The sequence below is a fragment of the Schistocerca serialis genome, chromosome 4 (genome assembly GCF_023864345.2).
Source record: "Schistocerca serialis cubense isolate TAMUIC-IGC-003099 chromosome 4, iqSchSeri2.2, whole genome shotgun sequence".
Classification (NCBI taxonomy): Eukaryota; Metazoa; Arthropoda; class Insecta; order Orthoptera; family Acrididae; genus Schistocerca; species Schistocerca serialis.
Genome location: NC_064641.1, coordinates 167,226,909 through 167,239,671, shown reverse-complemented (window position 1 = coordinate 167,239,671; position 12,763 = coordinate 167,226,909).

The following is a 12,763-nucleotide window of genomic DNA, read 5'->3' as shown; positions in this document are numbered from 1 at the left end:
ATCACACTGCTGGATGCTAACAGAAGAGAGCTAACATACGTTCAGTTTACTTCACTGATCTTTACGAAAGCATAGTGGCTCTATAATATTCAAGTAAACGTTGAGCAGGCCGTGTATATTCTCCGTTGCGCTGAATCATGAATGTGCGTGTGTGTGTGTGTGTGAGTGTGTGTGTGTGTGTTTGTATGAGAGACTACTTCTGTTGGTCACATACCGTTTCTGATTCTTATCAGATTTATTCATTTTACATAGCCAGAACATTTCTGGGCTTAATTGCCAGTACTTACTCGAGTAGTCTTTGTCATCACATTAAGAGTGTGACGTTCGGATGGAGATTGACTACATAATTTTAAACATGAATATACAAGTCTTCTATTAGAACCCACTGCAAGAAAGAGGAGTACACTGCTGTGCCCTCCTATATAAATGTGCAGCTTTGACTGCATTGAGGCAGGCAGATTTAATTACGATAGTGCAATGTTCAAACATTTACACAAATTGTTTCTCTCGTTTCTATTCTGTTTCGTGGTATATATAGGGTGAATCACCTAAAATTTGCACAGAAAATATCGCGGTAATGGTAAGTGTTTTTGATGCGTGGTTTTCACAAAATAAATTAGTAGTAGGGAGCTCGTACTGTTAGCAACAAGAAGATTGGAATAACATTCAAAAAGTGTATTTTTGTGCAAAAATACACTTTTTAATTGGAACTTTTGTGGACTGGCAAGACAGCCAATCCACTAGGACGGTAGGCCGAAGGGCACACGTTTAAGATCACGCAGGATGGCGTGAGGTCTGGAACAGGACAAGGTATTTATAGTAGCAAAAATAGTACGTAGCTCCTGGAATATTTAACTTTAATCCATAATTGGTGAACATTGGTCCGACGGTACATCCATCACAAGATAAATAGCAATTGATAATGGCGCCTTGCTAGGTCGTAGCAAATGACATAGCTGAAGGCTATGCTAACTATCGTAATTTGTCAGTGCACCATCGCTAGCAAAGTAGGCTGTACAACTGAGGCGAGTGCTAGGAAGTCTCTCTAGACCTGCCGTGTGGCGGCGCTCAGTCTGCAATCACTGACAGTGGCGACACGCAGGTCCGACGTATACTAATGGACGGCAGCCGATTGAAAGGCTACCACCTAGCAAGTGTGGTGTCTGGCGGTGACACCACATTCCTCCCACGCAAATCGGCGTACGGTTGCGTTATAAGTCCTCCGCCCACCGTGGGGAGGACCCCATGTTGACGTATGCGACGAGGTGGGGAGCCTAACAACAGGCGAGGCTGTGCCACCCGCATCCTGCCATTCGGTCCGAGTGGAGCTAGGAAACGCCTGAAAACCTAGTCCAGGGTGCATGCCAACATGCGGTGTATGCGCCCGTAGAGAGACAGGAGGGGCCGAAGGGTCGACCTCCATCGGGTCGGGGCACCCGACGGGCGAAGACGCCATGTGGTCCGGAGCGGGCAAGAGTTCCATGTCGGAGGACAACTGGTCACCGGAAGCGATTGGCGGTGCGTGACCCAGGGAGGCGCCCGGTGGTTGCAGCGACGCGTCCACTGCGGGCGTCGCCGGCGGGAGAACAGGCGGCGGTGTGTCGCCATGGGCAAAGTGGAAGGCATCGTCGGTAACACCTGGGGCTGAGGCGAGCCAGTAGATGGGTCCCCAGGGCGCTGACAGGACGGCACCGTCGCTGAAAGCAGATGGGGAGCGGCAGAACCCGTACGACGACAGAGGCGCAGCTGATTGACATGCCGACGCACCTAACCAGAGGCCCCCATAACCAGATACATAGCGCGGCCGAGGCAGCGAAGAATGCGCCCTTCGAGCCAACGCCGTGAACCTCGATAGTTGCGATAGTTGTCTAACGTCGCCTGGAGCAAAAGCAGGTGTCTGCCGCTGCACAGGAACCTGATGCGGCGGATGTAGCAAAGACATCAAGGTTCGATGAGGGCGACCGTGAAGCAACTCAGCCGGCGAAAGACCATCTCGGGGATGAGAGCGATACGAGGACAAAAAAAGCAATAACGCGTCCTCCCGAGAATGCGACTCTTTCAACTTCAACATCTGTGACTTGAAAGTCCTGACCAAACGTTCAGCGGCACCGTTTGACTGTGGCAAAAACGGCGCGGACGTCAGATGTTGAATACCATTGGCCTTGCAGAATGACTGAAATTCTGCGGACATAAATTGTGGGCCATTGTCGGAAACAATAGTCTGTGGAAGACCTTCAATGCAAAAGATAGCGGATAACGTTTGGATGGTGGCAGAAGACGTCGCGGAAGACATCCGGATTACAAAAGGAAAATTGCTGAAAGAATCGATCAGAACCAACCATCGAGCATTCCAGAATGGACCAGCAAAATCGAAGTGTAAGCGTTGCCAAGGGGAAGTGGCTTTTGGCCATGCAAAGAATTTCCGCGGTGGTGCTGATTGTTGTTCGGCACACACCATGCAAGAAGAGCACATATTCGTAATCACGGCATCGATTCCGAACCAAGTACAGTGCTGACGAGCAAGTTGTTTCGTTCGCACTATACCCCAATGTCCTTGGTGGAGAAGCTGTAAGACAGAGGACTGTAACGAACGTGGGACCACGACCCTGGACTGATCATTATCAGAACGCAACAGCAAAACACCACGTCATACAAAAAGTCTCTCCTTGTGAGCAAAAAATCGCCGAACCAACGGATCCCCGATCCGTGACTTTGAAAATGGCCATTGCGTAGCAATAAAACGCAGAACGGAAGCAAGGACAGGGTCTGCAGCTGTGGCTGTAGCGACACGACGAAAATCAATCGGAAACGATTCGACCACGTCATCGGTTTCCGCATCAATGAACGTGCAAGCAAGTACGGAAGAATCGAATGCTCTATCCACAGCAACAGGCAAACGGGACAAAGCATCGGCGTTTCCGTGCTTAGCAGTGGGCCGATACAAGATATCGTAGCGGTACTGCGAGAGGAAAATAGACCAGTGAATGAATTTCTGCGCTGTACGTGGAGGTACAGGCTTGTTCGGATGAAAAAGGGATGTCAAAGGTTTGTGGTCTGTGATGATGGTAAAGTGACGACCATACAAGATATCATGAAACTTAGTAACACCAAATACGAGAGCCAAAACTTCTTTCTCGATCTGTGAATAATTTCTTTGCGCAGACGAGAGCAATTTGGACGCAAAGGCAATAGGGCGATCGTGCGATCCATCTTTGTGCGCAAGCACAGCACCGATCCCGAAATCCGATGCATCCACCATCAACAAAAGGGGCTTCCGGGGATCGAATGGCGCAAGGCAAGTATTGGAAAGCAACGCCGATTTCAACTAGCGAAAGGCGCGTTCGCATTCCGTCGTCCAGACGAACGGAACACCGTTACGGCGTAAGCGATGAAGCGGAGCTGATATGGAAGAGGCGTGGCGCACATATTTATGGTAGTAATTGATTTTTCCCAGCACACTCTGTAGTTGCTTCAAATTCTGCGTCGATGGCAAGTCTTGTATGGCATGGAGGTGCTCTGGACTGGGATGTATGCCTTGGGCATTGAGTACATGTCCCACGTAGGGTAAGTCACGAGCAAATAACACACATTTGTCCTTCCGCAAGCGAAGACCATTTTGTCGCTAGACCTGAAATAATGTTCTAAGGTTAGCTAAATGTTCTTCTTCCGTCTTTCCAGAGATCACAGTATCGTCCAGATAGTTTGCTGCAGTAGGGACCGACGCACAAACAGTTTGTAGATATTGCTGAAACAATGCAGGGGCGGATGCACACCCGAATGGCAGTCATTTGAATCGGTACAAACCAAGATGCGTGTTAACCACCAAGACGCGCTGGGATTCTTCGTCCACCGGTATTTGCAAGTACGCATCTGCTAGATCCAACTTCGAAAAATATTTACCCGGGCACAGTTTGTCAAAATGATCTTGGCCTGGAATGGCTTGGAATGGTTGTGAGTGTCCGTTCTGAGCTTATTCTGGCAAACACTTTGAACATGCCCTTTTTTATTAGAGAAAAAGCAAATAGCCTGGCGTGACGGGCAATTCTCACACGAATGTCTAGTAGCACACCGCGGGCATGATTTTAGCACTGCATTTGCTTGCTTGCGTGGCAGCTGCGCGGACAGGCGAGAGGGCTGTTTACTGTTCCGTGCAGCGCGCCCGGCGGGCCGGTGAATGTGACACATGGCTGGTGAAGTTTCAAATGATTCCTGAGCAAAGTCAAGTGTGTCCTGCCGATCCAATATATCCATCACTTGTTGAAGGCAGGGATTGACTAGTTTCAAAATCTGTTCCCGTATACGAACCTCAGAAACGTTCTGTGCAATTGCATCACGTACCATAGTATCTGAATAAGGGAGTCCACATTCACACTCAAAAGCACAATCCCTAGTAAGGCCTTGCAATGTTGCAACCCACTCCCTATTAGTCTGACCTGCCGTACGTTTTGGACGAAAGAAGGTATACCGTTTGGCGACTACATTGACTGATTCTCTGAAATATGCATCTAATGCAGACAAAATTTCGTCGTAGGCCAGAGTTGCTACGTCGCGCCGGGGAAATAATTTGACAATCACACGGTAAGAGGTCACTCCGACGCAAGAAAGGAGAAAAGGCTGCCGCTCATTACCTTGAATTCTGTAGGCGGCGAGATGGAATCCAAATTGGCGTGACCACGCCGTTTAGCTTTCCAGTGCCGCATCAAAAGGACGAAAAGGTGGTGCAAGTGCGTGTTGTGGCTGCGAGAGCGGTGGAGTGGCGGCCGCCGCATCGTTTTGCATTGCACGTTGACCCTGGACGAGCTATCCAAGGGCATCCAATAAGGCCTGCGTGTGCTGATTCTGCAAGCGATAAAATTCGGACAGTACATCTGGAGATTGGGGCGAAGCCATGACACAAGTAAATCAGGGCAATATCAATACGAACGCAAAATCCTCGTCGTCAACTTTTGTGGACTGGCAAGGCAGCCAATCCACTAGGACGAGAGGCCAAAGGGCACGCGTTTAAGCTCATGCCGGATGGCGTGAGGTGTGGAACAGGACAAGGTATTTATAGTAGCAAAAATGGTACTTAGATTCTGGAATACTTATATTTAATCCATAAATGGTGAACATTGGTCTGACGGTACATGCATCAAAAGATAAATAGCAATTGATAATGGCGCCTTGCTAGGTCGTAGCAAATGACGTAGCTGAAGGCTATGCTAACTATCGTCTCGGCAAATGAGAGCGTAATTTGTCAGTGAACCATCGCTAGCAAAGTCGGCTGTACAACTGGGGCGAGTGCTAGGAAGTCTCTCTAGACCTGCCGTGTGGCGCCGTTCGGTCTGCAATCACTGACAGTGGCGACAAGCGGGTCCGACGTATACTAATGGACCGCGGCCGATTTAAAGGCTACCACCTAGCAAGTGTGGTGTCTGGCAGTGACACCACAGGAACAACGATTATCCACATTAACAATCTAACCTAGGTTAAATTAGAATATCAGTGGCGTTTGGTGAAGGAGTCTAGTGCGATTCGTTTACCAGATATCGCATTCTGAAAAGTTTCCTCACAGACACTTGTATGTGCCACTCAGACTACGTTGTTGCTAGGTACGAGGTTGTTGTGTCCGCTTACAGTGTGCTTGTGTGTTCCTTGAGTGCATTGCGACTTTATACGTAGTTAGTTAGCAAAATAACTGATGATGGTCGAAGTAAGGAGGGTATAAGATGTAGAGTGGTCATGGTAAGAAAAACGTTTCTGAAGAAGAGAAATCTGTTAACATCGAGTATATTTTCTCAAAGTATTTCTATGGAGTGTAGTCGTGTATGGATGTGAAAAGTGGATGATAAGTAGTTTAGACAAGAAGAGAATAGAAGCTTTCGAAATGTGGTGCTACAGAATAATGTTGAAGATTTGATGGGTGGATCATGTAGCTAATGGGAAGATACTGAATAGAATTGGGGAGAAGAGGAATTCGCGGCATAACTTGTCTAGAAGAAGGGATCGGTTGGTAGGAAATGTTCTGAGGCATCAAGATATCAGCAATTTAGCACTGGAGGACAGCGTGGAGGGTAAAAATCGGAAAAGGAGACCGAGAGATGAATGCACTAAGCAGGCTTAGAGGGATGTAGGGTGCAGTAGTTGCTTGGAAATAAAGAAGCTTGTACAGGATAGAGTAGCATGGAGAGCTGCATCAAACCAGTCTCTGGACTGAAGAGCACAACAACAACACGTAGTTAGTACATGCTAGTCCATGCGGTATGTCGTGGGTGGACAATGGGATTTACCAACGCAGAAAAAGGCGACATGCTGATGGCGTATGGAAGGAACTGACGAATGCGGTTCGTTCTTGTACGGTGTATGCTGCAAGATATCGCAATCGAGGTCAACCATCTTTCCAGTTAACTATGAACCTCTGCAATCAGTTTCGTGAAAGTAGTAGTGTAGTTCCTAGACAAAATAACCAACGGAAGAAAATGGAGAAAGGATAGAGGGAAATTAATGTTCTTGCACTTCATCCGCATGTTGGCTCCCACGCAACTGCACGAGGAAGTAGCATGATTCTGGCAAGTGTCCTACGCACTCTCTATCGACATTAGTTCCTCTCTGTCACTTCTCCTTCTATTAAGAGGTGCCTGGAAACGACTATGAGGAGCTTGTTAACTTCCCTACATAGGCATTAAGAGATAATACTTCAGATGTATCACATATCTTCTTTAATGATGAAATCACATATGCCATTCATGGTCAGGTAAACCCCCGAAACTTGCACTATTGGTCTGTTGACAATCCTCGTTGCTTTGGATTCGTCAGGTGGAACGTTAGCATCGAAGGAGTGTGGATTGTGAAACACCAACTCATCGGCCCGTTTTTCATAGACGGAACACTGAACGCGCACATGTATCACAGCCTTCTAACAGCCCGTGTTCCACGGATGCTGGAAGACGTTCCTCTGCAGACTAGGAGGAACCTTTGGTACCAGCAAGCGGCTCACCAGCCCATATTGCTTGGAGTACTACAGCATGTTTGAAGAATTGTTTCCAGATCATTCGATTGGATGCAAAGGACTTGTACCTTTGGCCATTCCGTTCACTGACTTTGTCATCTGTATAGTTTTTTCTGTGCGGAAAGCTCAACACGCTGTCTACAAAGACATTAATGACGTATTGTGACAGCCTGCTCGGACACTCCCGCTGAAATACTAACACAAGCGCAGCAGTCGTTCCATACCAGACGGACGCATTTTTGTCGCTGCCGGTGGTCATTTTGTACACAACCCATGATGGTCGTTGTCTCGCTACATGTCTGACTCTACATAGCTACTGTATGCACTGGTATTTTTCTTTAGTGCGTGCTACCACAGGTAGTGTACAAGAGCCGGTGCGGGATCTATTCAGAATACGATATCTCGTAATGACTCGCACGAGAATCCTGCAGCAAACACCGCTGACATTCTAATTTGCCCTACGTTCAGTCTATTAATATCAATACCCATTTTTCGATTTAAAAATGTGTATCTTTGCACAAACAAGCAGTTTCTAGATACTATTAAGATCTGTTTATTGGCTAACAATACGAGCCCCTGACTACCGATCCAGTCTGTGAAAACTGCATATCCATAGATCAATAGCACTTTACATTCCCGCAGTATTTGCAGTGCACATTATAGGTGATTCACCTTGTGTAACTAAACATGAACTGTATACACAACACTGTATTGTTTTGTTTTCTTCCTCACTGCCACAGAAAGGAGCAATATTTTGTATTTCTGGCTTATCGGGTTATGAACAGAATACCACTACCTAAGCTGAATTTGATATAGCCACAAGAAAGACTCATGGTGAGCGGGGGAAAGAGGAGATGGGCAAGGGGTGGGAGAGATACACAAAGAGAAAGGAATGGAGGAAATGGACTGAGAGAGAGGGGGCCTGAACTGACGGACAACGTGAGTTGTAATGGGGTGGTGACGGACAGAGAGAGGGGAGGAGGAGAGCAGCAGACACAGGAGAAAAGGAGATTAGGACGTATTTCCAATTCCCACACATATTAGAGACGTGTACTCTCGTTTTCCTTCTTCAGCATTTAACCAAACTGAAGCATAGCAACGCTTGGTTGTCTACAGCTAGAAAAATATACAGGGTGTACCAAAAGTTACGGCCAAACTTTCAGGAAACATTCCTCACACACACATAAAGAAAAGATGTTATGTGGACATGTTGTAACACTGTGCTTTGGGGCACACAATGCTCATTAAAGCCTGAACTATGGTAAGTTGACGGGCTTCACCTTATGAGAAAGGATTTTTGTATAGAAATTGACCACGTGTACCTGAATGGAGGCAAATCAGACTTACACCCACTCTGTAATAAAAATGATACGTCAGGCAAGTCCGAAATGCAACTACACGTCAGGACAGACAAGAAACAACACCGAAGATGTTAACAATTTGTTAATAGTACGGTCGCCAGCCTAATTACGCATTATCTGAGTTTCTTCCCTGTACAAGTTGATGCACTTTCAAGCAAAACAACACGTAGTAACACAGCATAATATGGTAAATTTTAGAACCAGAAAATCTATTGAGCTGATAAGTTCACTTTCTGTACTGATAGGGATTAACCATAAATACATAACTCTACACTATAACGTTTGCTACAAAACTTCGTACTGTCTATTGATCTGATTAAAATCGGGCATAGGTTACCCTAGAAATAGCACTTTCGAAGCACACACACAATGTCAATTTTGATAAAGGTAAAACACTGATAAATTTTGTTTTTTTATATTGACTTTAACTTTGCTGATCAAATCAGTCTAGAACACTTCAGAACTCAAATGAATAAAAAAGAGGGGGGGGGGGGGGACCCTAAAACTGTTATGATCACAGTATTACAAAATTCGATTACTGAAATCATTATGTGCTCAAGATTTCCTATATATTAGTTACTACTCTTTTCATTTTATTTCCTGCTCATTTAAATACCATTGTATCTGTCTCGAAATGATTAAACTTCACTACTAAATCAATATCAAAATTATCTTCCAACTTAGTCACACCTTTGTTATTCGTCTATCAGTTCATTAACAAAAAAGTTCTTTAAACATCATTCTACCATAGCTAGGTCTGCAGGTAATTATTATTAACATAAACTTTACTTCTTCATTTCGGGACACTCGGATTGCACATTTGGAAAGGACCCTGGCTAGGTTAGTTGTGAGGATAATTAAATGATAGGACAGTTGTGGTAAAATTTAAGTCGTTATTGAACAGTCAGGAACAAAAGTAACACTGATCCACACGAATACAGTACTAAAAGTTTCAACCTGTTCGTATCGATGCGGCGGTTGGCGGGCGGCGAGATGGCGAGGCACGGGGCACACATACAACCTCAGCAATGGCTCTTGACGTATCGGCACTTTACTTCTTCTTAGCGTCGCAATACTTTTCCATTTAGTGCCTATGGAATTTAGCCATGCTGTATAGGCGTCGAAACGGCATATCCGAGGCTCAATGAAACTACGTATTCCAGGAGAGTCACCTCGATCCAGGACGTGTTGCTCAGACCAATGCCCAACTCCGACTACCACTGCTGAGCCCGTTATGCCGTGCAGCGCCCGTGTGCATTTTCCCGCGCTCACCTGCCATCCACCTTTTACCGCTCCCCTACAGACAGGGTATTCACCAGAGGTTTTGCACTCTACATATCCTAAGACATTGCCTACGTATGGACCAGACGCACAAATACAATTTTAAACATGTTACAACAGTTTCAACATTTGTTACCTTTGAATTCTATTACAATATTGCTTGACATTTGACATAAACATTAATATTCACATTGAAAATTGTTTACAGTTTCTTTAACATAATGGCATGAAACAAAAAAAAAAAAAAAAGAAATTAAATCGGAACATCGATTACATTAATTTATCGAAAAATCAGAAAAAAATATTATTTGTATAATAGTACAGCGTTGTTGTTGTTACACATGCCCCTGTTTCCAGTAAATTTCACTAAGTGCAAATTTGATGGGAACACTGAACTTTATATTTATACAGGGGTTCTGAATCTTTGTGTGAATGTCCCATCACAAAAGTTTATACCACAAACTTCCTTTCACTCGCATTATCTAGGTCTATACTTTTTAACATATCAATAACATTTACCTATCGTTTGCTTAAGTGCCAAACAATAACATTTGCCTATCGTTTGCTTAAGTGCCTTTGGCACAGTCCAACCTCCTATCACAACGTGATATAAATAGCAAATTACTCATTTTTTATTAAATTTCTCAAAGAAATAATCTCAAATTCTGGAACACTAACACTTAACAATAAAGCAGATACAAACACCTATATACACTATAAAACAATTTGTTGCTGCTTGCATTGAATGGCAGTCCATTTCCTTATTTACTAATAAACACACAAAAATATTTAGAAAACTACTACATATATTTGCTGCCTATTATTCAGATTTGGGCAGTCCATTTCGCACCATTTTATCACATCTCCTGTACCACACTTACAATTCTCCTTTGACTATTTATCTGCCCTCTTTGATTTTTGGCAGTCCTTTATATTATGACTCATATACTGCCAACTTTGGTTTTCGGCAGTCCCATCGTATATCTGGCTTACAGCATTTGCTTTTTCTTTTCAACCATTTTCTCCATACATCTTTACATTTATAGGACATTTGGTAATCTGAAACTCACATATGTACATTAGCACACTGAAATTGGTATACATACATTTACGAAGATTTGTTACATTTAGAATAAAATGGTTTCAGCATAAGATACAGCAAATTTACTGCAAATTGCTCTCTGAGTGTACTTAGGTCACTCACTCCTAGGAATTTACAGTTTCAGGTCCACAAGATTTCTTACACCTAAACGTCTTTTGGATTTTGGGTAGATCAGGTAGTAACCATTATCATGTGGAATGTTCTGTATTACATACGGTCCATTATAAATATATTTAAATTTGGAAATTTCATGGTTCAGTTCTCTAGATATTTCGTGGGTTTTTAAAAGAACATAGTCTCCAATTTGAAATTTTGAAACTTTCAGATTTTTATAATGTCTTTTAGATCTAGATTCAGCTTTTTTCTTTGCCCTTTTTCTGACTAATTCTTCCTTTTGACTCAACCCCAAGCTTGTAGAAGGTGGAAACTCCAGTTTTTCCTCAATTAAACTTTTACTTCTGCTCCCTAACAAAATTTCTTCCAGAGGGAACCCAGTAGATTCATGATGTAAGGTGTTCATGATATTCTCAAAATCCGATATAAATCTACCCCATGCTCTATGGTTATGACTGCAGTACGTTCTACACAATCTCCCGATTTCTCGCATGTACCTTCAACCGGGTTGCTAGCTGGGTGATATGCTGAGATATATTTAACCTCCACACAAATTTGCTCCATTCCTTCCTCCCACATTTATGATATAAACTGGGGTCCATTGTCAGATAGTACTGCCTTGGGTTTCCCAATGGTTCTGAAGTATTCGATCATCCTACTAAATACAGCTTTCTCTGTTGCCTTTTTCAAGGGGTATAATTTCACAAAGTTTGAGAATACTTCCGAAATTACTAAAATATATGCACAATTTCCCGAAGTCTTTGGGAGGGGACCATACAAATCTACTGATAATAATTCTAGGGTGTCTTCAGGTATTGTACTTTGCATTGGACCTCTACTAGTTCTGTTCGGTACTTTGGCCCTTTGACAGACATCACACGACTTAATTCGTTCCTTTACCTTCTTACTGACACTACCAGCAATCACTACTACATTATTCAATTTATCCGAACATTTCTTTGGCCCACTATACCCCAATGCTAAATGAAAACAGTCTATGACATCCGTATCAAAATGGTGTGACCAACATACTCTCCATTCCTCAGTGACTAAATCTTTCCTCCTATATAAAATGCCTTTAAAGGTTTTGTAATACTTCTTAATTTGAAGATACTGCACACTGTCAAAAATTACCTTCACAGATTTCCATGTCGGATCCTCATTCTGATGGTATCTCATATTTTTACATATTTGCCTCCATTTTCCTTTTTTCTGAAACCTCTTTCATATACCTTATATGAAAAGTACCCTCTTCACCATTTTCATTGGGCACTTCACTCATACCATTAGGCAATCGAGATAAAGCATCTGCCACATAATTCTCACTACCCTTAACATAGCAAATCTCGTAATCAAATTGTTGCAGGTACAAATCCCAAAGAGTTAGCCTGCCATTAAGTAAATGACAATCTTTAAGAAAAGTTAAAGCTTTGTGGTCAGTATGTATGATGAGCTTATGGCCCCACAGATAATTTCTGAATTTCTTTAACCCCCATATAATGGCTAAAGCTTCCTTTTCCGATATAGTGTAGTTCCTCTCGTATTTTGTTACAATTCTACTTGCAAACGCGATAGTCCTGTGTTCGATTTCTTTGCCATCACAGATTTCTTGGAAAACCAATTCCATAAGCACTGCTGTCAGTACTCATGTGGAAAGGTTTTGACAGTATGGGGTGATGCAAAATATTGTCATTCAAAAGTTCACTTTTTAAATTTTCAAAATCTCTCATGCACCCTTCATTCCACACAGATGCACTATTTTTCTCAAGTAGATTATTCAAATGAGGACCATTAAAATCTTGCCCCTTGACGAATTTTCTATAGAACCCACATAAATCTAAAAAGGCTTTCAACTGTTTTCTATTTCTAGGAGCTGGACATCCTGCTATTGCACTTAACTTTTCCGGGTCCTTGCCA